Genomic DNA, 27,420 nt, shown 5'->3' with positions numbered 1-27,420 from the left:
ATATTTTAGATTTATTGGTTGAATAAGCCATATTATTAAACTGAATTAGACCTGGTTCTTTTTTACTTTTTATAAATGGAACTATGAGAACATTTTAAATTACATATAAGGCTCATGGTATATTTCTATTGGACAATAATGTAAATAAGAGGCCTGTGACTCTGTTTACAACAGATATAGGTTTAAAATGGAAAGAATCTGAAATATTTCATTTATTGGGTGTTTGTAATAATAAAGGAGCAATCACTTGTTCTCTGGATAAAAATATACAGGTCAAAGCCACACTGGAAGCACCCATGCTACTCGATAAAGAACGTTAAATGTTAAAAAGCATGTTTCTTAAGATTACAGTACTAGTCATCAACATATATAACTGAAATAGTCAAATTGCCCCAAACTCATAACTTAATTTTCTCATCTAACTAATCTGATTGACATTCCCAAACACTTGAATTCTTTGCTAATTTTTCCCTCTACAACATTAGTAAAAAATTATAAATACATTAATGAAAGATCACAGTTAACTAAATGATTATTAATTATCTTTTGTTTCTTTAGATAGATGTTTCCACTTTCTCTTGAAAATCCCTTTATTTGAGAACTTCTGAAGCACTGTGGCTAAAGACCAAATTTTTACAACAGTAAATACCTAGATAATTTAGATTATTAAGGAAGAACTCAAGTTTCATCCACATAAAAATGTACACACATCTGTATGATCGACATTTTGGTAAGTAGCGGTCTTTTTGTGTTAAAAACAATAAATCTGGGCCATACTATATTTATAAAATTGTGTATCTTTCTAGTAGGTACAGATACAGAATAAATGCTTATTATATTAACAGTGAAACCTAGCCCTTAAAAGAAGCATTATCTATCCTACATTAAAGTAAATCCAGTTATCATATAAAAGGAATAATCCGTAGCACATAGAAAAATTAGCAAGAAATTATAGTTACAAAGCTGATAAATGTCATTTTCTCTCTCCAAGATTAAATGTTTTCCTTATAAAAATATGCAATCTTGTTTTTACCATCCTCTTTTTCAACTATTTGCATCTTTGTCCATCCCCAGAACCTGACACCTTGTCAACTATCACAGGTAAAAGCTTTTGAAGATCTACTGCTACTCTTGTCCTAATAAGGTCACTGACCTTTCAGGCTCAACTCCGGCCCGCCCCCTTCTTCATTTCCTCTCCTATCATTAGTCTGAAATGGCATCAACTACCTCTCAATTTTCCTCATCCCTTCAATGCTCCACCTCTTTAGTCCAAATTCACCTAATTAGGAACTTAATTTCCTTTTTTCCCTGATTGAGGAATTGATAACAGACAGATCCCATTCATCTCTGAATCACAGAAAATTGCATTGATGATCTCTTATTAAGGAATGCTAAGCATTTATTCTAGAAACTGTTTTCTGGAGGCCAAGGTTTTCCAAAGAATATACTTTTCCAACCACAGAACTAAGCAAAAGTAAGTGTTGTTTTCATTTTATTTTTTAAAATAAAATGGGAAGAGGAGAATCATTCGAATCTGATAAATTTTACATTTGTTCTATATTTCATTTTACATAGTCATAATTACTTATATTTAAAACAAGTAGATTGTCCTGTATGGTGGCAAATAATTGAGTTCTACTAGATTACCAGACAGGATTTAAAGAGATAGATATATCTCAGAAGGTTAAGTTAATAATTCCTTGAAGCTGGGTATTTTTGGCAAAATTATACAAAGAATTTTTTACACCAGGAATGATACATGTGGGCTAGATGTCTGCAACAAAATAGGGGTCACATATTAAAGCAACTATTTAGGTAATCAGCTAACTTTACTATGAAATTATCTCCTTGACTCTGACAGTGATAATTTCACTGTAGAGTTTTCTACTTAACTCAAAGCATATACATGAAAATATTCCTTGTATTTTTTCCCCAAAACATCCTGTGGCCTTAAAAATTGGTGGTAGAAGAAAAACCAATCCAACAATGTTATTCCACTACTCAACTGAAACTTTTAATGTCTAATTTCAAGTCCTACTCATTCAAGGAATGAAAAGATCATCAACATCATTATAAACCTTGGAACTGACTATCGAAATAAATAGCATAAATAGCAAAGACAAGCCAGCTTCATTTTATCCAATAGGAATTTGAACCCTACAGTATACTCTGCCACAGGGCATCAGCACAAATCATTTCATCAACATATATCTTATACAAATCTACTCAGTGCAGAAGAGAATTAGTGAAATAGCTGACTTGAGGAGAGAATGCAATTTCTTTAAGGAAAAAAAAAAAGTCCCTTTCAAGCATATGTCTCATTGCTTTCTGCTTTCTTTGGTGGGCATTTGAACTGAATGAGGGTTAGAGCTTTGCTATCTGGACGAAAACTGTGCTAACATGATTTAGACTCTCCTGGCAAAAGGGAAGTTGATTTTAAATTTTTCCAAGAAGTCAAAATTTATTCTTATAAAGATAAAAATTACCAAAACAAGTTGTTGAAACATTTCTCATTTTCTTCCTCATTGAATGATTCATACTACATAAGGCTATAGCATATACAAAGGATTTGGCTATTTATAAGAGATAGCCATTGCTAAAATGACCTCAAATTCAGTTATCTGAAAAAAAATTTCTAGGAAAATAAAACAGAAAGTAAGAACAAAAGCACTTTTAAAAGACAAAATTAAGTTAATAAACTACCTCATCAATTTCAGAAAATAACAAACTATTTTTGCCTGAAAATATAATTGCTTATATCAGAAAAATCATTAATAGTTAATCGTTTAAGTGGAAAATTTACTCTAGTGAAGACTAAAGAATTTGAATTCTGACTATCGTGGAGCTCTACATAAAAACATTTCTAAATGGAAAAAAAGAAAGATCAGTTTTATAAGTTGCCATATATTTCGTTTTCAGCTTCATCTCCTGATGCTACTCTAAATTAATCCTAAATAAATAAATGTAAATAACTAAGTGAAATTCAGAATCTTATCCAGGAAGCAGCAGTATTACAAAATCATTCAAACCAGCTAGGTTATATAGCTGAAATATTAGTTGGAGAAGGAAAGAATTAAAGAATTAAAACCTAATAATGTCTTCTGAACACGTGAAAGATAACCTTATTTCCTTCTTGTATATGTATCTTAAAGACTTGTATTTCTACAAACCAATTACTGTCCTGACACAAAACTTCATTTATAACAATATAAATTCTGTAACTGGACATATTAGTAAAGCTAGTTAGAATTTATTATAATATGACTATAAAATTTTTTCTCAAAATATTCAAATGATACAGCATTTGACCCTAATTCTTCTATTAATAAGGAGGATATACTTTTTTCTAATATATGGGACAAGAATTAAGTTTTTTAAGGAAACGAGAGAATATTTGTTCAGTTCTTCTACAGCTAACTGGTAGATTTCACATAGCCGAAATCTTTTATCGTTTCTTTCCTTTCTACTTTGTAAACCTACTTAAGGTTATTATATAATGACCTGAGTAATGAAGTCCTGAAGATTTTCCATTGAGAATGGAATTAATCCCAATGTACTGAGAGGTTTTTTTTAAATAATCAAAATAGTGTTAAGAAAAAATTAAAAGAAGATGTTATGGCATTTTTAATCCTAATACCAAAAATATCAAACCTAGTAAATAAGATCATATTCACACGTTTTTGACACTCACTGACAATAATCCCAGAAAAATTTGCCATCCCCCCAGACTGCCCAAGGACACATTAACTCTCAGAAACCTCATGCCTAGCAATTTCCCCCCTTATTCCAAACAACTGATCATTATTTCTCCTCCAAAGCTGCCAGAAATTCCTCACTGCCCATAAAGCTTAACTTACTAATTCATAATATTTCCATATTTTTGGATTAAGCTACCTTCACAAGACACAAAAGAATATATTTTCCAAAAATTGGCAGTTTCTGTTTCTCTTTTTGTAGTTTAGTGTGATCATACTATCCACGTGTTAAATCCTAGCCTAGACTTTAACTTGTATCTTGGAAATACTATATAGCTGTACCCCTAGGAAATGTGTGCAAAATTTAAAAGAATTCAAGTTTTATGGCTAAATCCTAGAAGACTGAGAAGAGGTAGAATGCCAGGAATGTTGCTAGAATCTCAGAATGTCAGGCCAAGTGAATGGTCGCCATGAAAATACAGCTGATATGTTTGCGTGGGCATATGTTTGTTCGGTCTTTTTCTCCCCTTCCCGACCTGGGGCTTCAGCTTTAGGTCATTCTGCAAACAAGCCCCAGGAGACACACAATTACACTCCCCTGGAGACTGACCCCTTAGAGTGCCCACCTGTAGCCAAACACAGATAGCATCCCGGAGCAATGAATTAGCACTCTAAGCTGATTAGAGCAGCTCTGCACAACTCTATTTTATTGACACAATGAAGAGAGGACAGAAAAGGGCCTGAAATGAGAAAATCATTTCCATGCTGACTGAATTAAAAGAACAAAAGAGCTCCTTGCAGTTGCAGCATTCAATTTGTCGGGAAAAAAGGAAGCCACTTAATGGCTCACAATAGATCTGAGTAGACAGATGAAATTTAAAACTTCAGCATGAGTGCGATTAACAGCACAACATATTCTAAATCATTTCCTCCATATGCATAATTTCATTTGATTATTTAGTTCTGAGTTTTACAAAAACACTGAGCTAGATGTTACCTTCAAAATGCCTTGACTTTTCATTTTTCAAAATCACAGAATGGTTTCTCATTGTATGTTAATGTCCTCGGTGACAATGTAAATTGAACAAAACAAGCGTGGCTCGCGTTTTCCTTTCAGCTTTAATTTCCAAAAGTGAACGTATAAACAGAGGTTAATTTGTGGAAACTAGGATTGCAAAGTAATCTTCTATCAAATAATTTGCAATTTGAAGTCAAATAAATTACATGCAACAGATGCCCTTCCACATGGGGTAAAAGGCAACCCATTATTGCACCCAGAGGCTACAAATAAACTCCACCGTGTTAAACTCAAATGTCAATACTGATGTCTTCCTTAGTTTAAAAGATATCATTAATATCACTAAAAGCAATAAAGTTAAGACTTCAGTTTCCAAATGTATGGTCTTTATTTAATTTTGCTCAATTAATTATTCTTTTGCTTGTTCTGACTTCTAAATTCTTGAGTTAAATTGAATCTGAAATTGATGTCAAAATGATCACTTAATAAGCAAGACTTATCTTTAGATATATATATGTTACAGCACTGAAAATGCTCTAGAATTCCTCTTTACTGTTTATTTTCCAAACTTATAAAAATAAAATCTAAATGTCTAAACTATATATGAAAAACAGAATTGTTTTTCCTGAATGATTCGAACGTTTGTTTTCAATGGAGATTTTTCTTTTGCCGGTGTTAATTTTCAGTGTTTAAAAATAAAAAGAGTGGAAGCAAAGATCTTAGATTTTGGTTAAACTCACATTTTCATTTTCTACGTCTAAACTCCTGTTAAGAAAGGCTTTTTGGTTAAAGTGGTCCGTCAGATTTTTAACCTCTCATCTTGGCTCCTAATTTAAATGAAGAAAATTCAATCTTTCTGATGGTGAAACATCCTTTGCCAAAGTGTTGAGGTGCAATGTAAATTGAACAAAAATTACAGAACCAGTTGAAAGAGAAAAAATTACTCTGAGATACTTTGGGATTCGATATTTGGGGTGCATTAGTACTTAATTTGCTAAGTGAAATTTCCCTGGAGGAAAAACCCAAGGTAGTGTAAGGATGATGAAAGCACAAGTGATCTCCCCGACAGCTTCCATTCTCTTGACTAAATGAGGTAAGGGTTTTTTTTATATAAAGAGAAGCTATAAAGCTTGTGGATATTTTAACAAAATCAACATAGTGTAACTTTGCTGACAGCTTGTCACATTTCACTGACTGTCTGTCTGGGGTACCGTGATAACATCTGCATTCACTCAGTATGAGAGCTTAACATAAGACAAAAAAGTGGGTCCTGCCACAGACGGTTCCATGAGTCTGTCAGTTCTGACATGTCATCTGAATTTTTTGAATCACTAAACACTTTTGAGACTCTGGTACTTATTATCTTTCCTTAGTTTTCTATACTCGCTTAGCAATGCTAGAAAATGTAAAATTTGCAAGTAAGGTAGTGGACGTCCCAGGCTTTTTGTTGTCTAATCCGTAGGCCCTCATTCATGCTCACTGTTAATCTCTTAAGACATTATAAAACTGTTAGACAAAGAAACGTGAATACCTCTGCTTCTTTCAAGAATGGGAGGAAACCAAGGAAAATCGGGATCATGCTAAGCTATTCTTTTCACTATGAAAATGGTAACTTAAACCTGTTGCATCAAATTATCTATAATTCCCCATGCTAAGGCAAATGTTTTTGAAGAATGAACAAGAGTAGTGTCACAGAAGGAAAGACATGATCACAGAATTTTCAAAATCTGCCAAATTTGATGTCAAAAGAGCATTGGGATCCTGGTTGTTGAATTTCTCACTGTTTCTATTTTTTATGCCATGGTACATGACGTGTGGTTAATATGCTTTCATGAAAAAGTTTACCAATACTCACTAGTAATTATCAAATAGTTCAGATAATTTTGTTCTTTATTAGGAACACTGGGAAAGCTAACAGCTACCTAACAATAGCCTTAAAAATGTGGCTAAAATTCATTGGAATGCTACATATCACAGATTTTAATGAGTAGTTGTGCCATCAAAACTAGAAAACTTCACAGCATTGTTTCTGTAAAGCCTAGATATAAATGGATCCTTGGAGCCAGAATGTTTTTATGAACCACATAAAACAGCCAAAGCTGCATTTCTATCTCCTTTTTGCAGTCATTCAAGACATTAAGTTAAAAATATATGCATTTGTTCTCTAAGTAACCAAGAGACAGGGAAGAGAGAAAATAATATTAAATTAAGAGGCAAATTTTCTTCTGGACCCCAAATACCTATTTCCCTTTTTCATAAGCACATGTTTAACACCTGCAAATCATTTCAGTATAGACAAATGCCCCTGTAAGTGACTAACTACAGGTGTGTTTCCCACCTGCATCCTCAAAATGACTAACTGTCCCCCAGATGGTCAAATCCTGTGCATATTTGCTCTGATGAAAAGTGACACATATTAGTTGGATAACCAATTAATTTAACCAAACCTATTAGGTGAAGGGAGTGGGATTGACATTTGGCTAAGGGCAAGAAAATAAAAAATAAACAAAAAGAAAACAAGAGAAAATAAAAAGGGAAATAGGAAGAAAGACAAGGAAAGGGAAGAGGGGAAGGGTAAGAAAGCTGGCCTGAGTCACTGCCGTCTTCCACTGCTGGGGCGAGGACATGAGGTAGACACCCAGGGCATGCTTGCAGAGTTAATACATCAACTAATTAGTAATGAGCAAAAATCAGGATAAATTTTGGAACCATGTATTATCTTCTGCCCCTCATAATGCTTTATATAAATTCAAACTGAAAAACGATTTTCCATTGAAGTAAACCCCCCTAATGGAAGAACAGGGTAAACAACTCTCACACTGACAATTCCTCTGCTGTAAACAGAAGATTTTGTGACCATTTCTCACTTCCTTTGGCATCTTGTCGTCTTGTCACTCTCTCAAGAGCTTCAATGTAATGTCATTTGCTTGATGTTTAGTCTGTACCTAAAATGTCAGCTGTTTATTATTTTTACATTTTGACGCTAACACAACAGCACTTCAGAATAAAGGGAAAGGTTTCTGACACATCTCAATGACCAAAGATGGTCATAGATGTTTTCATTCTTTCTGAAAATACAGGGTCACTCATTTTTAAAAAGTTAGATGGACCAGTTTTCATTACTACATAATTTTCTTCTGACCTTTTTTGTAATCTGCCTATGAGCGACCCTGTTTTATACACTGTATTATTATTTCAAGATGGGTATGCTTTGTCTAGAGCCACAGAAAATCATCTTTTCTTTATACTGAACAGAAGACCAAGACAGCGGAAGGATTTCGAGCCCTGGGCCAAGAAGTCAAAAAGATAACTGTCCAAAGGCAGTCTTTCTCCCCTTCCTAAACTCCTGAGCTCAGGGGTCTCATAGGGAGGAAGTATTTGAGTTCTAGACTAAAATGAATAGAAACTATTTAATGTGTGAGAGAGTAAACACAGATAAAGTTTTCCATGAGACTGGGGTAAACTTATAAAAGTTATAAAGAGGCTGAAAACAAAAATGGTTTTCAAATGACGACGGATAAATTCACAGCTGACAGAGCCTCGGAGAGGGGCAGCTGAGATGGAAATACCACCTGATTTATGCTATATATTCAATCTCTTCCATGTTGGGTAATGAATTCTAACATCCTATTGTGGCAAGTAGTGCTTCTTTTTAATCTTTTTTGCTCTTGTAGAATTAACTAATCCTCCAGTTCCATCCCATCCACACTAAATCTAGTCTACCAGAATTCAATTAAAGAAGGTCATGTTTATCTATGTCCATATCACATCACATCATAATTCTGACTTTCTTGACTTAAAAGTCCTAATATTTTAAGCATTACCTTACCTGGTTACAGCACCTTTCATCCTATCCCACAGAAACATAAGGTAAAATGACTTTTTATCCCTTCTCAACACTTCTTGGACGAATGCTGTTGGGGATCAGTGCTCTAAGGTGCTTAGCTGGACTATACATAGAAACTCAAACTCTTCAGTCATACTTTACAACTGCATCTTAGACTCTCAGTGAGGTTCATGGAAGATTCGCAGAGCAGAAACTAAAGCCAATTGGAGATCCATGTCTCTATCAATCAGTTATGGTGGTTGAGCAAAGAATCAAACTTCAAATGAACACTTTTTGAGTCAAGTTCACCAAGTGACATTATATACCTCCTCACTATAATACCTTTCATAATGTTCTGGACAAATCAATGTTCATGGGTCCATATGGAGCTCTGTAATTCAAATCATATCAATTCATGAATTCATTGAGTACTACTTTCCATATTTTTTAGCCTGGCTCGTCTATAGGCAAACCCAACTATTCTTCAACCTTTATATTGCTGACAGTACTCTTATAGAATTAACATCTTCAAAGGAGAATTTCCATGCTTTGGAAGGTACAAGGAAAGTGGAAATTCTCTTGTTAAAATCATATTCACATTTGGTTTTCTCAAGATTACTGCCTTTCCCAAGTTAGAAAAAGAAAACCAAGTCCTAACTTCTTACTAAACCTTTTAATTAAGCACATTACTAAATCCAGATTGTTCTCAATGGAGCCCTCCACACGAAGAGAGATCTTAGGATATAGCAGAGTTTGTGTAAGTAAAGAATCATTAGTATATGGTAGTTTGGTGACAATTTAGTCCATGCTGTGGAAGTTAAAAGACATTAACATTAGGTTATAATAGTCAGGAGAACTGAAGGGAGAAGATAGCTGTGCCCCAGGGAAGCAGAGGCCCCTACCACTGATCCACCCTACAAGCCTTCCTTCGGGAAGCTTCTACCCATTGTCAGGCACTTCGGGCTATTGTTTTTTTCAGCCATAAATCCTCAACGAAATAATTCAGGTACCCCCATCTAATAGCCTATGAGTCGAAGAGCCTACCCTCAGAATCCAGTAGCACATATTTTGGTTATTTCTTTATGAGAAAAAACTCCCAAGCTTCTGATGCTTCCTGCATTCAGAATGCTCAGAGGTAATTGTTAACAGTGAAATTTTACAAGTGAGAAGTTATACTGGGTCTTCTGCAGAGTCTGATCTCCAAAGTTCTGCCCAGAAAGTCTCAAGATCCCACTGACCCACCAGGTAAAATTTAAGAATAAATAAATGACAATATACAAAAAGATTAGGATATGTATTTCCACTCATCAGAAATACTTCCATACACTTAATCACAATATATTTAGTTATGACATTATTCTCAGTGATTCAGAGCCATTCTCACTTAACAGGGAATTCCATTGATGGAGTAGGGCCCAGGAAAAAAGCAAATTCACAAGATGGCCAGGGTTGTTATTTCCATGAGACAAGGTCAAAGTTTTGTGAAGAGGCAGAGTATGCTTTTCTCACTTAAGATTAGACATTGCAACCTTAGCAAGATACTTGCTGTCATGAGGTGTGTTTGCTCTTAGGTTATTCAAAAAGGACACCACCACAGTCCTCATTGAAGAAGAGCATGAACAGGAATAAACGCACACCTACATCCCCCCAAATCCATAGACGAGGTCAAACTTCCTGCAAGAGAAAATCTGCCCCATTACTATCAAGCTGAAACCTGAGGGGGCGGAGTTGGCAAGACAGGTTAGTGTCGAGGGCCAAGGAAGATGAGGAAGAGTAAAGAGGAGAGAGGGCCCTTCAAAGGAAGAATACGGGCTTCCCTGGTGGTGCAGTTGTTGGGAGTCCGCCTGCCGATGCAGGGGACACGGGTTCGTGCCCCGGTCCGGGAAGATCCCACATGCCGCAGAGTGGCTGGGCCCGTGAGCCATGGCCACTGAGCCTGCGCGTCCGGAGCCTGTGCTCCGCAATGGGAAAGGCCACAGCAGTGAGAGATCCGCGTACCGTAAAAAAAAAAAAAAAAAAAAAAAAAGGAAGAATACATCGAGAGAGTTATGGTTGAGGGAGGCTTAAAAGGTGAGCTCTTACCGCTCTCAACCCCACCCTACCATGCTACGAGAGCATAAGTTCATCAGACAGATAGTCAAACCTCCTCCTCTGCACTGTTTAGAAACGCTCACTCAAGTCTTTAGTGAAAGAACCTCTCAAACCTCCATCAATGTTCCGAGTATGTCGGGTCTAGGAAGGTCACTTGCCCACGCTACTCAGAAAGGAGACACCTTTCTGTGATGGGATGGCTCTGTCAACCTCAGGAGCTCCAACTCCAAAGACTGAATTCCCCCGTCCTTCTCTCACAAAAGAAAGGATACAAGGAGCATCCCCAACTTCGGAATGACGATGGTGATGATGACTGTTAAAATCAGTTTGCTTTGAAGTGCTTGCTACAGCATGTAAGCCTGCTGCAGCATACTCCAAGCCTTTACACTACTCTGCAATGTAATCTTCACAAATATCCTGCCAGGCAGATCCTATTGCTACTACCGTTTTACAGATGAGGAAACTGAGACAAAAAGTGGTTTAGTACTTGTTCAAGGTCACAAAGCTAGTAAGTGGTGGAGAATTTGAACCAAGTTCATTTGTCTTTAGACTCAGTGCCCTCAGCAGTCCCTGTGTTACACTGCCTCTTTTTTTTCTTTTCAGAGACAAGCCCATGACACCTGTGTTATACTTGGGAGGATCAAATGGTATTTTTTAACGTTGCCTTAGTATACAGTTGAGGTTGGACTAAGTCATGCCCCAGGGACAGAGTGAAATTTATACCTGTATCTTTTCAAAGATGGCTAGGAATAGAATCTTCTCTCTAACCAACTTACTTTCCTTTCAAAACAAGGCTTTGGTCTTAAGCTGCCTTCCTTACTAAAATATAAATTCCAAAAAGAGACACGCATATCAAATGTGCTTTGATTTCAGGTTTACAAAACACAATTATACTAGTTCAATACTAGTTCAATTATACTAGTTTTCTACTTAATTTAACTTAATTTGTATCCTTCCCAGGGTGCATAGGCCCCAATAGAAGTAAAACCTCTAAAAGCATGACAATATAGAGCACGTCCACGAGGATAAAAAGAAGTAAGGAACGGGTGTACAAGACAGCATTCAAAAACTCAAAGTCAGAGCTAGACTAGACTTCAGTCAGACCTCAGAGGAGAAACTCAGGTGACTTTTCCAAGGTCCCAAGTCTGAGATGAGGCACGAACTCAAGGTTCCTGGCACCTAGGCCAGTGCTCCTTCCACTATCCCACAAGGCGGAAACATAAACCACTAGATGGACGACAAAGAAGCAAGCCAGGGAGCCACGCCGCAAGAATGGCCAGATTGTTGAGGGAAGGGGGGCGGGGAGAAAGAGTCAGGGCTGAAGAATAATATGGTTTTACAGAAATCTATTTGCAAGTAGATCCTGCGGTTACCAACGTGGCTGCCCAAAAGAAAGAACAACTGACTGACAGTACGAACAAAGGCAAGGACACTCTCACAAAGGGAGATACAGGAGTCGCAGTGCTTCATGCATATCACTAATACACTTCATCAAGTTGAGACCAAGAATAACAGTGAGGAAAAGCCCACCATACACAAGGGTCCCTTTATTCCTCGGGCTTTCCTGTTTCACACACACTTTACCTGATGAAACATTAGAACTTTTGCTTCTATTTCTGCAGAATCCTTTTGATTTTTCCACATTCAACTAGCATATTTCGTAACTAGTTAGTGTTCCTATTTTTTTGCAAAGTAATGTGCTGTACTTACAGGTGACATATCTGGAAGTTAATGAAATCAGATGAAAATTGCTTAGATTAAAATTTCCCCATTTATTCACTACAATGTCTGCCACCTACTGTTCAGCCACAAAATACTGCAGCCCCTGCATCAATAAAACTTGGTATGAATATTCTCTGAGGTGGAAAGGCTCGATTAGCCTTTTTCCCCCTCCTCTCCTGTTCTTTGCTTCCAACTGAGTTGAGCTTTGGAACCTTCTGACAAATGGCCATTATTCTCTGGGCTAGTAAAAAATTTCTAAACTTTAGGGGAAATGTCGTTGGTCAAAAGCCCAAGGGAATTGGCTCGTTGAATTAAATGATAAATATATGCATTTAAGGTCATTAGAGACTTTATCTCCTGTGAAGGCTATATTTGTCAGATTGATACAATTTCTCTCAACCGAGTACTTAACTCCATCGGCCAACATTATTACGATTATTCCTTTCCCTTTAAGTGGGAGACTTCTGGTGAACAGCACGTGTGTTCTTTCTGGTGCTGCTTCTTGAGCGATCAAGGCCCACCTTTGTTTCATTTCGTATGCAATTTTCACCTCTGACCCAAGAAATGAGTCCTGGGCTTCCTGAACTTTATTGCCTGTTAATAGACTGCTGGCTCTCTTTTCAGCAGTCATAGAAATGGTGGAGAGGCATTTCATTTAAGAGGCTGGCAGACTGCAGTCCAAAAGACAGTGTCAGAATTAAAAGTCAGCCTGTCCGAGAAACAATATAAAGACCACAGTGACATGAAAGAGGAAGTTTCCTATATTCCATCCCAGATTGAACACCTGGTATATAAATAAGAACAGCATCCCAGATCTAATTATTTTCCCACCACACAATGGCAGACACTCTGAATGGTGCTAAGTGATTGATCTAGTAATTCATCTTCAACTTACACCTATCTACATATTTTGTTTCTCCTCATTAAACTGGAGACATCAGTGACAAACTTATGAAGTGGCGGTCCTTGGCTTCATAAAATACACACAGATGCTCATCAGAGGCTCTTTCCTGCCTACTTCTTAGTGACACATGTTTATAATTTTGTCTGTGCTTCATTTGTTGTGGTTTACTCTTAAGTACATCTGTTCGATTAAAATGGAAACGTGTGACATGACCTGTACTCAGCAACTTTCGAGCTTGTTAATGAAGCGTTCTAAGGTTCCTGCTTTTGCTCTTTATTTGCAAAGGAAAATGATTGAAAAGTACAAAAAAAAAATACCCTTTAAAGCACATACAAAGAAGTCAACTGTTTTGTTATTAGTTAAAAAAGGACATTATTACTGTATAAGAACATTTTACATGAAAGGACATTATTAAAAATGATTTACTGCCTTGTGTTTGGAAACTTACAGGAAAAGTCTGATAATATATTAAACTTGTTTATTACGACTTCATATAATTTTGAATAATACTACTTTTTCCTTTGACAAGTGCAATAAACTCTACTGGTATAGACGTAGGTTGATTATCATGAGTCAACTGTGTTGCTTAAAGAAACATGTCCAAACAATCAGCTTTTGACGGCTGCATCTCCAGTTATTTACACTCACCATCATGGTAATAACTCACCATTTCTATATTAATAAGGCAGTGAAATTTATTATGATGGTATTGAAAAGTTATTAAGTACTGCATCCCAAGTGACAAAGTACCACAGCACTGTCACTATCCAAAAGCAGTTGCCCATTCATCACTTGCCTTTCCAGATGGGCCTGCATCTTTATCGCTCCCAGGTTGGTGACATCACCTGTTCACCCACTCAAAATTGATGATGAAAGCAAACAGATCTATCTTACTTACATTTACCAAATCAATTTAATTTTTACAGGCCGTGGCTTGGTGACATATTGACTGTTTTCCTTAATGGCGTCTACCGTATTTAATGCAAGGATGTCATGTTTGATTCCTGGCTTGCATAATGTGTCATTTCATAATAAATTTTTCTAACATATTTACTTAACAGAAAGAATTATGATTGCTTGTCAGTTCTCTTATTAAGCACAATGATAATTTTTTTTTCTTTTGAGTATCATCCATTGGGCAATAGAGATTTTTTTTTTTTTTTTTTTTTTTTTTGTGGTACGTGGGCCTCTCACTGTTGTGGCTTCTCCCGTTGCGGAACACAGGCTCTGGACGCTCAGGCTCAGCGGCCATGGCTCACGGGCCCAGCCGCTCTGCGGCATGTGGGATCTTCCCGGACCGGGGCACGAACCCGTGTCCCCTGCATCGGCAGGCAGACTCTCAACCACTGCGCCACCAGGGAAGCCCAATAGAGATATTTTTAATCCCTCCTCATCTCTAAGGGGGCATTGACTTGGATATAAAGTAAGTTCTAATCAAATACTGGACATAGGACTGAACACTCTCAATCCTGGAGTTCAGTGTAAGGGTTTTAATCTCACTTAATTGTTATTACACAAGAACTAGATTCTCAAGAGATTAAATAATTATCTCTTTAAGAGATTAAAATATTAGCAATAGCTATAGACGAACATATGAAATGCCATTCCAAAAGGATAACAGCTGCAAAACTGATTTGAATGTTTCATATGATGTTTAATGTTTACTTCTCTGGATTATGACAACCAGTTCTCTTCAGTGACTGCAGATACATCAAATATATGTTAACATAAATATCTGCATTGTCAAAGGTCAAGATGCAGGATGAAAGCCTCATCTACTGACTATCTAACACTCACACACGACACCCCTTTTCCCCAAGTCGATTTACAGATCCATCTGCTGCCCTTCGAGATAGATGCTCATCTGACATGTGTCATCACTCCATTGTGTTGCACTTGTGCTACCTAAAGGGAAGAGATGACCAAAGTCTATATTCAGAGAGGTATATAGGGCGCAGAAGGCAAATCACTGTGTAGCTTCCCCTGCCCCTGAAACCCTCACCTATACTATGTGTACACAAGTAAAAACAACATCAAATAAACTCCAAGCTTGATTCTAAGAGAAAAACTGGGGAAGGGTCTGTGACAAAGGGAAACTGAGTAACCTACGGTGTATGTATCTATTTCTTTGGATATCATGACCTAGCCAAGAGAAGCCATAGGACAAATGTTTGAGAGGTTAGTGAGGGTGAGGAGAGGGAAAGGTTGGATGGCTCAGCTCCACACTCTGACAGACTGACAGCAATGGCTCTTGGTTACCTCCTTCTCTATCTGGTTCCCTCAGTATTACAGTAGCCAGCCTCCCCCACACTTTCACTAAGGCTAGACATGGTCTGGAAAAATCTCCAAGATTACCTTGCCCTATACTGAACTGATTGGGTCCCAGGATTAGTAACTTCCTGAGGAGATGGCAGGAAGGTGGAAAACTCCACACAGAACCACTCTCAATCTGTGCTCCTATGTTTAGTCTCAATCAAAGGAGCAGAAACTTATATGTCAACAACAGCATCCTAGCATGGTTTATATCTCTTTGGAAACCAAGCCCAGGGTTTCCTATATCTCTGTAATTGGAATACCAGCTCAAGTTAGAAAGAAAAAAGAAGAAAAAAAATCCAGGAGGGCAGAGCCAGGTAACCTGGTCCTACTTGTAGATTAGGTTCATATAAGGAGGCTTTTCTTGCTCATCTATTGAGATGAACTTATCTTAACTCACTGGTTGGGCAGAGTCTTGCCCTTGGGTGAGGTTTCCAGGAAAACAGGGATTCAAGCTGGCAGTGTTGCGAGACCAACAAGAACATCTTTTTTTCAGGGCAGCTGGCCTCTGTGCCATGGTGGAGATTCTATGCCGCCGTCACACACCTGCTGAATTCCTACCACAAGAATCTAAACAAATGAAAAAAAGAAAAAACAAATCATCCACACCTGTGGCTGTCAAGCAATTGTGGTTTCTGTGCCATGCCATGCACACCTGGGAAGCCTGGGCGGTCAGCTGCAGTGTCAGAGGAAAATACCACTGCCAGCCCATTGGAAGGAGGCACAAGCGCCCACCTCTCATGGATCTGAGACGTGAGCTGACTGGCCAATAGTCACAGGTAATGCAAGTCATAGAAGGTATAATCATAGCCACAGAAAATATATGTGTATTGCCTATGAATGATGAAAACTCTAGGTGTGTGTGCAGCAGGAATAAGAGAGATTTCAGGGCTTCCCTGGTGGCGCAGTGGTTGAGGGTCCGCCTGCCGATGCAGGGGACGCGGGTTCGTGCCCTGGTCCGGGAAGATCCCACATGCCACGGAGTGGCTGGGCCCGTGAGCCATGGCCGCTGAGCCTGCGCGTCCGGAGCCTGTGCTCCAACGGGAGAGGCCACAACAGTGAGAGGCCCGCATACCGAAAAAAAAAAAAAGAGAAATTTCAGAGTAGGGGTATCTGTAATCATTACCCTCTTCCCATCCTGCCCACAGGGAGGAAGGAGTCGTTTTTCTTGGATCAGTGGCTGGGTCCTTGTTCATTAGCCACATCCAGATGCCAGGTAACTTTTACTAGGTAATACTAGAATGGAGGAAGTTCATATTGATTAAGTTCATCTACACGATTAAAAAAAAAAAATATATATATATATATATATATATATATATATATATATATATATATGAGAGAGGGGGCAGGGAGAGAGGCCTGGATTATGAGGATGGTGTTTAAGAGGGGAGAGTCTTTGAGAGCAGCACCTGCTGGATGTGCGAGACATTGAAAGAGTAAGAGAGTGAATTACAGGGATATATAGGGAGAAAGGACTTTATAAATGGAATCCCATTTGATGTTTCTGAAAAAGATTTGTTTTGCTTTTTGTTGTTTTTGGGGGGAGGAGGGATGGGGTTACAGTGCCTTTTTTTAACAGTGACTGCCAAGGCAGAACCATAAGGCACCCAACTTTATATGGGTTTCGTAGAGAAAGCCTTGGGGCCAAACATCCGAAACCCTCAGATCTGAAATCCAAATCCAAAATGAAGATTCCAAAATGATACATTTTTAAAAACTTAAGAAAACACATGTATTTGTGTGTGTGTGTAAGGTTGTACAGTTTGAGTTCTGGTGACACTGTTTTTGTATCAGATGACATTCTACAACTGACTTCCTAGGATTAGTTGGAGAAATACAAATTATTTTCGGTGTCTCGAGCAGCATTTAACTGGTGGAATAAAAGTCTGGTCTGAAGACTGATGGGATAATGTTTAATAGTGTGATAGGGTTTGGATCTGGAAGTAGTAGAGATTGGGAGCAGATGGCAGGACCAACTATCCTAGAATAAACTTTTAATTGTTCTTGAACCTGCGTGTCTTGTTCTTGGCCATGAATGCTCCTCTGAGAAGATATCTCTGAGACTTTCTCCTTTGGTCACATTTTTCCAGACGATGGTGTGGAGCTGCTCAGCGAAACGAGCTATTTCTCTGTAATGTTTGTTCATCTTCTATCATCAGTACAAGCAAAAGTTCCTTTATAACAAAAGTGCTGTCAAAAATCTTTGCCATACTAAAATCTTGTTATATCAAATATTGACTTGAAAGAAATGACAACCTAACAGGTAGCTGTTGGTATCTATTTGCTCAAAACACACACAAAGTCCTTTTATATCATTCTTTGTCATAATGATAGCAGGCCACGTCTTGCTCTTTGTGATTTTTTAACTTGACAATCCTACTAATTATCATGTAGAAAATATTCTTAAAAAGCCTACAATATTTGCCTTAACTTTAGCTTCAGCTATATCATAAAAGGCCAAAAGATATACCAAAGGAAAAATGAGGATAGTATTTCTTTACTAAATTTCCAGTAATTAGCTGAAATACTAATTAATTTTTAAATTTCTGGACAGAATTATGTAAAAAAGAAGTACATCAAAATTATTGTATGATTCTATTGATGTAAAAAATGCTACATTAATAAAATTTTTATTTATTGCTCAAATGAAACAATGTACAAATCCTCTGTGTCCCCAATTCTCCATACTACCTCCTTAACATTACTTGAACAAATTCTCTCCATATTGCTACACTAGACAAACTAGAGAGCAAAGAAACTGAACCAACTCTTTATCTTTCTAAGATAGATTTGAATCAGCTACTCCTTACTACTTCCCACTGCTTCCTAACTTATCCTCAAGGAAAAAGCTTAGAGAACAGAATATCCTGATGCAGTGGTCCCAACTTTTAAGTGTTCTAGAATAACAAAGCATTATAAAGAATCTCTGCCCCTGGATTGACCAAATCCTAGAGTCAATTGTCAAATCTCTTAAAAGAGGATCTTTCCTGAACATTTCATGTTTTGAACCCATGAGTTTTACTACTGATATAGCAACTAAAGAGGGAAGCAATAATCATGCAGATGTGTGGGTGAATAAATATGGAAGAAACTCATTTTGGCCCATTTTGTGGGATACACTTACAATTGGAAGAAAATCGCCCACAGTGCTTTTGAAAAATGAGTGACTCACATGTTACTTCTAATTGATCACCAAGGAAGGCAGAGTAAAACAAAAAACTCTTGATATTTGGGGAACTTCTAAAAATGTTTGATATCAGACTTGGATACATCTTCAGCTACACTTTGGAAATACTAGAGGTGTCAAATCAGCCATTCGATGAGTAGACATGCTGAACTTCATCAATACCTTTCACGAAAGAAAGTATAAGATGACAGAGCATATGTGGGTGGGGGTAATGGGATTCTGACATTTTCACACACACCAAAAAAGAGATCCCTCTTGAGCCCAGGTCAAAACTAGGGGTAGGGCCTCCCTGGTGGCGCAGTGGTTGAGAGTCCGCCTGCCGATGCAGGGGATACGGGTTCGTGCCCCAGTCTGGGAGGATCCCATGTGCCGTGGAGCGGCTGGGCCCGTGGGCCATGGCCGCTGGGCCTGCGTGTCTGGAGCCTGTGCTCCGCAACGGGAGAGGCCGCAGCAGTGAGAGGCCTGCGTACTGCAAAAAAAAAAAAAAAAAAAAACTAGGGGTAGTTCATGGTGCCTCAGGAGAGTAAACTGCTATTCTCTTTTAACAACCTGAGATATGGTTTCCGCTATGTATTCTGGAAGGACACGATGAATAAAATAAATTGCACATTCTTTTCTTGATTTCATTATATTCTAAGAGAATCCATAATGTCTTCTTGGGCCTCAATGACAATCATGATCAGGGTCCTATTAACTAAGCCTCACTTTTTCTCTTGGCATTTTCTCACTATTATTATTTATTTATTTATTTATTTATTTATTTATTTATTTATTTAGGATATGGACCATTTTTTTTAACATCTTTATTGGAGTATAATTGCTTTACAATGGTGTGTTAGTTTCTGCTTTATAACAAAGTGAATCAGCTATACATATACATATATCCCCATATCTCCTCCCTCTTGCTTCTCCCTCCCACCCCTCTAGGTGGTCACAGAGTACCAAGCAGATCTCCCTGTGCTATGTGGCTGCTTTCCACTAGCTATCTATTTTACATGTGGTAGTGTATATATGTCCATGCCACTCTCTCACTTCATCCCACCTTACCCTTCCCCCTCCCCATGTCCTCAAGTCCATTCTCTACAGCTGTGTCTTCATTCCTGTCCTGCCCCTAGGTTTTTCAGAACCATTTTTTTTATATTCCACATATATGTGTTAGCATATGGTATTTGTTTTTCTCTTTCTGATTTACTTCACTCTGTATGACAGACTCTAGGTCCATCCACCTCACTACAAATAACTTAATTTCATTTCTTTTTATGGCTGAGTAATATTCCATTGTATATATGTGCCACATCTTTCTTTATCCATTCATCTGTCGATGGACACTTAGGTTGCTTCCATGTCCTGGCTATTGTAAAGAGTGCTGCAATGAACATTGTGGTACATGACTCTTTTTGAATTATGGTTTTCTCAGGTTATATGCCCAGTAGTGGGATTGCTGGGTCATATGGTAGTTGTATTTTTAGTTTTTTAAGGAATCTCCAACTGTTCTCCATAATGACTGTGTCAATTTACATTCCCACCAACAGTGCAAGAGGGTTCCCTTTTCTCCATACCCTCTCTCCAGCATTTATTATTTGTAGAGATTTTGATGATGGCCATTCTGACAGGTGTGAGGTGAAACCTCATTGTAGTTTTGGTTTGCCTTTCTCTAGTGATTAGTGATGTTGAGCACCCTTTCATGTATTTGTTGGCAATCTGTATACCTTCTTTGTAGAAATGTCTATTTAGGTCTTCTGCCCATTTTTGGATTGGGTTGTTTGCTTTTTTGATATTGAGCTGCATGAGCTGCCTGTATATTACGGAGATTAATCCTTTGTCAGTTGCTTCATTTGCAAATATTTTCTCCCATTCAGAGGGTTGTCTTTTCGTCCTGTTTATGGTTTGCTTTGCTGTGCAAAAGCTTTTACGTTTCATTAGGTCCCATTTGTTTATTTTTGTTTTTATTTCCATTTCTCTAGGAGGTGGGTCAAAAAGGATCTTGCTGTAATTTATGTCATAGAGCGTTGTGCCTATGTTTTTCTCTAAGAGTTTGATAGTGTCTGGCCTTACATGTAGGTCTTTAATCCATTTTGAGTTAATTTTTCTGTATGGTGTTAGGGAGGGTTCTAATTTCATTCTTTTACATGTGGCTGTCCAGTTTTCCCAGCACCACTTATTGAAGAGGCTGTCTTTTCTCCATTGTATATTCTTGCTTCCTTTATCAAAAATAAGGTGATCATATGTGTGTGCGTTTATCTCTGGACTTTCTATCCTGTTCCATTGATCTATATTTCTGTTTTTCTGTCAGTACCATACTGCTTTGATTACTGTAGCTTTGTAGTATAGTCTGAATCAGGGAGCCTGATTCCTCCAGCTCCATTTTTCTTTCTCAAGACTGCTTTGGCTATTCGGGGTTTTTTGTGTTTCCATACAAATTGTGAAATTTTTTGTTCTAGTTCTGTGAAAAATGCCAGTGGTAGTTTGATAGGGATTGCATTGAATCTGTAGATTGCTTTGGGTAGTATTGTCATTTTCACAATGTTGATTCTTCCAATCCAAGAACATGGTATATCTCTCCATCTATTTGTATCATCTTAATTTCCTTCATCAGTGTCTTATAATTTTCTGCATACAGGTCTTTTGTCTCCTTAGGTAGGTTTATTCCTAGGTATTTTATTCATTTTGTTGCAGTGGTAAATGGGAGTGTTTCCTTAATTTCTCTTTCAGATTTTTCATCATTAGTGTATAGGAATGCAAGAGATTTCTGTGCATTAATTGTGTAGCCTGCTACTTTACCAAATTCATTGATTAGCTCTAGTAGTTTTCTGGTAGCATCTTTAGGATTCTCTATGTATAGTATCATTTCATCTGCAAACAGTGACAGCTTTACATCTTCTTTTCCAATTTGGATTCCTTTTATTTCTTTTTCTTCTCTGATTGCTGTGGCTAAAACTTCCAAAACTATGTTGAATAATAGTGGTGAGAGTGAACAACCTTGTCTTTTTCCTGATCTTAGAGGAAATGGTTTCAGCTTTTCACCGTTGAGAACATTGTTGGCTGTGGGTTTGCCACATATGGTCTTTATTATGTTGAGGTAAGTTCCCTTGGATGTGGACCATTTTTAAAGTCTTTACTGAATTTGTTACAATATTGTTTCTATTTTATGTTTTGGGTTTTTTTAGCCACGAGGCATGTGGGATCTCAGCTTCCTGGGCAGGGATCAAACCCACAACCCCTGCAGTGGAAGTGTGGAGTCTTAATTCCTCACATAGTAAAATTTAATATCTAAACTATATTTGCCACCTTTTAAATAATATTGCAAACACTTAATAAATACTTTGTAATACAAGGTTTTATGGTATTATACATTTATTATTAGATTACATTTTTCTTTCCTAACTACCTATTAAAGACACCCTTTTGGATATTTGGTGGCATAATAATTCTACTGGAATCAATTCATTTCAGAATTATTAAGACAAACATCTTCACTTCTTAGTTATCTAGCTTTAAGGATATACAACTTGTCATGTGAATGTACCTTCTCATTAATGAATAAACATTTTCTCTGAAATCAATGCCAAACCAGAGAAAATTCATTTTGGGCCCAAGGAGACCTAGAGAGAAATAAGTGAGAAATATTGCCATTCAAATATACCTGGTACATATTTCTAAAATTACCGCATTTTTCTTTGTTACCAAACATGCATTATTTGATTGTCAACCTCCTGACTCTGAACTCAATTGTTAGGTATCTGGACATTTTGATGTTGTTGTTGTTGTTGTTGTTGTTTTAATGTATGCTCATGTTTCAGTTAACACATAGATTGCATGTTTCAATGGGTAAGGCATTACCACAGGACTCAAAATCAAACTTACAAATGTGAGAACTATTTCTTTTAAAATGATATAGGGAGGCATTCATTGTAATATCACATTTCAGGACTACATTGCTAGAATATAATGTCTTGTCAAAGCACTGCATCAAAATTATTTAATGAATGTCTGACTCCTGTAAAATCTCTTTCCACTATTCCTTCCCATCTATTTAACCCAACATAAGAGAAATTTACTGTCCACTCATGTCATTATTTTTCTAAGTCTGAATATGTGTATGCTTGAAGGGAAAAAAAGAAAAGCCAAATTCATACCTGGTATTTTAACTGATCAAAGTAATCTGGACCAATTCTGGGTGAGACAGATAGAACAGAAGATTTGGCACCTAACAGGTGCACTGACTTACATCTACTCGCAGAGTTTTATGATGGCCAATGACAACAAATATAGGCAAAGAAAATGTGCTAAATGGCAATATTCCAAAGAAACAAAACTTCACTCTCTTTTTCCAATGACCCATTTTCAGACTATTAAAAAATGTGCCACCCAAGTTACTCTTTGGCTTAAAAAGAAATTTATGAATCTCTCCTGAATCCTTGTTTTAATTCTTAATTAGGAAGCAATTAATGCCTCCTTTTCAATAAACTCAGAGTCACATAATTAGATCATCCTGGAGGTAACTGAACTTCTAGAAAACAAGTGGGAGAAAGAGCAATAATTTATAGAAAAATCAGTAAATAAAATATAATTGGCTTTTGCCCTATCTAATGACCCTGGGCTAGATCTGTGTTTTAGTCAAGATTTTGTTGCTTTTCACCTTTATTAAGCACTTCTACCAGATGGAAGGCTCTTTGGTAGGCTTTTAACACACAATGTCACAGTTTATCCTCACAACAATTCTAATTGGGTACGTACAATTATTATCACCATGTAACATGCAAATAAACTGAGGGACAACGAATTTAGTAACTTTTCCCAAATCATTCAACTAGTACACAGAACCCTAAAGAGGATTTGAGCCTCGGAAGTCTCCCTCCAGAAGCCTGCTCCCTTCTGTTCTGCCAAGCAATTCCTATGTTATCACATAATGGTCATCTTAGAAGGAAACATACAAGAAAACCTTAACTTGAACCAAGAGAATTTTTTAAAATTATTCTTCACTAATCAGTAACTCTAAGAAAAAGTGATCTATCACTAATTACTTTTAGGTCCTAGAGACAATCAAGCACTCCCTAGTCTTTGAAAATCTCTTTGTTAGAGACAAGTCATATGCTTTGCAAGGTGGAAATCACTACCAAACTCTAATAATATTTTTAAAGTTTTTCTTTATTAAGTCAATACTGGTTTGGAGAAATCACACAAATGATGTTTTTTATGTTTATGGCTTAAGTTTACCTAACTGTATATTTTGGTCTATAAAACATTTTTTCAAAAATATACTATTTCTCAAAAATACAAACTTAAATGATTCCCCAGAAGTGCCCCTTTGGGGAAATATAGTTAACTTAAAAAATTATTTAAATGGGGTTCAGAAAGGTGGGCCCTAACTGCAATACTTTCTTTGAGCTTTCCCTTTTAAAAACTTTCTTTGAAGAAACTACCATATCTCTTTACTTAATTTTAATTACATAACAGCTAATGATGTGTGGCAGTTATTATTAGCCCATTAGTCAAATAAAAATGCAAGAATCAATTGATTTGGAGTAGTTTCCCTAGAATCACACAGTAGTGACAGAGTTAAGACTTCATTCTACATGTCTAAAATCCAGATTCTAGCTTTTTCATGGGCCTACCTAAGTCCTCACTTGTCATCTCTTTCAGAGTAACATAACCCTATATCCATTCATCCTTTCTTTCATTTATTCTTTTATTCTTTCACTCATTCTGTTATCGAACAATTATTTTTAAATGTCTGTGTTATAGACTGCATATTTAAGCCACCCCCAAATCCTTATATTGGAACCCTAGACCCCAGTGTGACTAAATTTGGAGATAGGGCCTTTAGGAGGTAATTAAGGTTCAATGAGGTCATAAGGGTGGGGTTCTGATCCAATAGGATTAGTGTTCTTATAAGAAAGGACGCCAGAGTGTGCTCACCACTACCACCTTCCCTCTCTCTCTCTCTCCCTCTCTCTCTCCCTCTCTCTCTCTTTCTCTCTCTCTCTCTCTGTAGACGTGTGTGCATGTGCATGCACCTAGGAATAGCCATGTGAAGACATAGCAAGAAGGCAACATCTGCAAACCAGGAAAAGAATCTTAAAAATAAAAAACCTTAAAAATAAAAATAAAAGCTGAAACTTTTATTTCACACTCTAGCCTCCAGAATTGTGAGAAAATAAATTTCCTGTTGTTTAAGTCCCCCAGTCTGTAGCATATTGTTATAGCAGCCTGAGCCGACTAATCCAGTATGATTATTTCAGGTAATATACTTAGCATTAGACAACACCACAGGCAGCACAGATAGGACACAATCAAGAAATTGCACTTAGTGGATATAACTATGCCAGCTCTCACGGAAATGTTGCTCTATTAGGGAAACTAGGCAAACAGTCTGGGTGCTGCACAATGCTTTAAGTTTTTTAGTATGGATTTACCTGATGCTATGGTGAGACAAAATGTAAGCAGTACTAAATTGTGACTAGAAAAGTCAGGGATGATGTCATGGAAGAAGAGAACTTGAGGAATGAATAGAAACTTGCTAAAGATGCGAAGGAAAAGGAGATTCCCAGGTAGGGAGACCAGTATGTGTAAAGAATGGAGGCTTGAGAGAATATAGGAACTATAAATCACACATGGTTGGTGTGGGAGAGAGTACAGTCAAAGATGATCCATTTTTTTGGCTTGAGCAACTGAACAGATGGTAATGCAATTTACTAAACAGGAAATTCACAAGGAGGGGAACTTTGTAGGGAGAAAAGAGCAAGCATAGTACTAGAGATAGGAATGACTTGTTCAGTTATGATAGGCTGGGTTTCCCTCAAGGAAATATTTAGTACAGAATCTGATGCATAGTAGGTACTCAGTAACTGCTGAATCTGGGTTTCCTCTGTTCATGTTTATTTTCTTTGGCCTAAGAGGTTATTTTCTCCTTCAATTCATCATTTTTTAAAATGAAGGAGTATCAGAAAAGAAGCCACACTAGTTAATCACAACTATTTGTCCAACCAAACAGGAGGGAAATCAGCTACAGTTGAGAGCAAATATGACATGAGAACAATTTAAAAGAGCACACGCGAGTAGGTCAGATGCCTTTGTGCAAGTGCCTTTGTTGATCATGATTGGATTAGGTATTAACCATGGTAAGATTTTTTTAAAAAACAAAATACTAAAGTCAAGAACTCAACTGTTCCTCCGTGGATAACAAGTTTGCCAAAATCACACACCAGAAAAAGCTCTTTCTCTGGTTTTGTTCACAATACATCTAGAGCAGATAGTCTACACTCTCAGAAGCGAGAGAACATTAAAATGGTGAAGAAAACCACCGAATTGACCATCAACTGAATTCTTGAAGGACAGAGAGGAAATGAGTGATCTTTAGCCAAAGAGTCATGAACTATTTGTAAAGTTATCTTGAATTCCAAGCAATAAAACAACTCAGTTTTGACATAATGAAAAGAATTACTTTACATTCCTCAAGGTAAGCATTTGCCCATGTATATATTAAAGACATTTTACTCCAAGGAGAAAAAAATTAATTATTTTTAAATTTCCACTAAGTATAGAACTATCCCCAGGTTCATCCCCAAATCCACAGGTATACTGTTTAAAAAGGCACAGACTTGCATTTACCAACCCTGGAATTGCAAAATGATTTCATTATTAAGTCTTGGTTTATTCCAAGCCTTCTGGATAATCTCGAACAGTACTGCACTTGTTGTTTAACTCTAGAGATTTTGTAATAAAAGTTTAATGAGTTACTTATTAGTAGAATGTTTATAGCCATTATTTTAAGGTGAACAATAATGACGTAAAGTTTGTACGCATTTGGTTTAAAACGTATTCAACTCACATATCAGTTAATGCTACAGTGATTTGTTAACAATCTCTTATCAATGTACATGTCTAGAGGCAATGTAGCTAAACTACAACTTTACCAAAGCTGTGGCTAAGAACAAAACTAAGGAAGGATTTCTCATTTGTAATTATGTGAAATCCAGATCTTAACTTTTAGCATTTCAGAATTTGAACAAGAATTGTTTTTATTATGGCATTTTGAGCAGATTTCATAAGGGGACACATATAAAGCAAAGGGACAAAAAATTGAAATTAAGTCCTGAAGGCACTGCGTATTTATTTCTATTTAAAAAGCTAACCAGATATTATATTAATGATCATAAATATTAAGAGAACATACCAAAATAAATCTATCCAATTTCCGTCTAACTGAAATACTGTGAAACCAAAGGTCAATCACATCTCCAAAAAACACCTTCTTGCCCATGTAGAAAGTTCCTACAAGTTTTTCAGATATAGGTCAGATATTCCAGGAACTATGATGCTGTGATTTAACCACAAAAGTTTTTAAGGTATAAAAATAAATGGGAAATATATATATATATATACTGAATTTGTACAAAAATTATAAACTCAAAAGAATGACATAGTTACCTGTCCTTAATGAAACAAAATTTATTTAGATTTTGTAATCAGACCATAACTTCCCACTCTTACATATTTACAGATGGGTTCTATAAAAAGAATGACTGAAACTAGCAACTGATTTTCATATTGTTTTTTGCTGCCATTTTTATACATGAATTACTCATTAAATCAATTTGAATATAATCATCACAGGATTCAGTACAGTACACACATTCTGGAAGCATGTAGAATCAAAGC

The 27,420-nt window shown here is 36.9% G+C and overlaps 1 protein-coding gene across 6 annotated transcripts in view; it reads right to left on the bottom strand.

The window, feature by feature from the left end:
• Nucleotides 1–27,420, bottom strand: part of MECOM (MDS1 and EVI1 complex locus) — a gene marked incomplete at its 5' end in the record, with an annotated part of 572,227 nt that overhangs the window by 261,384 nt on the left and 283,423 nt on the right. The window lies entirely within an intron of this gene.

Source organism: Hyperoodon ampullatus, assembly GCF_949752795.1.
Source record: "Hyperoodon ampullatus genome assembly, chromosome: 5".
NCBI classification, from domain to species: Eukaryota; Metazoa; Chordata; class Mammalia; order Artiodactyla; family Ziphiidae; genus Hyperoodon; species Hyperoodon ampullatus.
The sequence above is the reverse complement of the archived record's forward strand: the minus strand, read 5'-3'. Positions and strand labels throughout refer to the sequence as shown.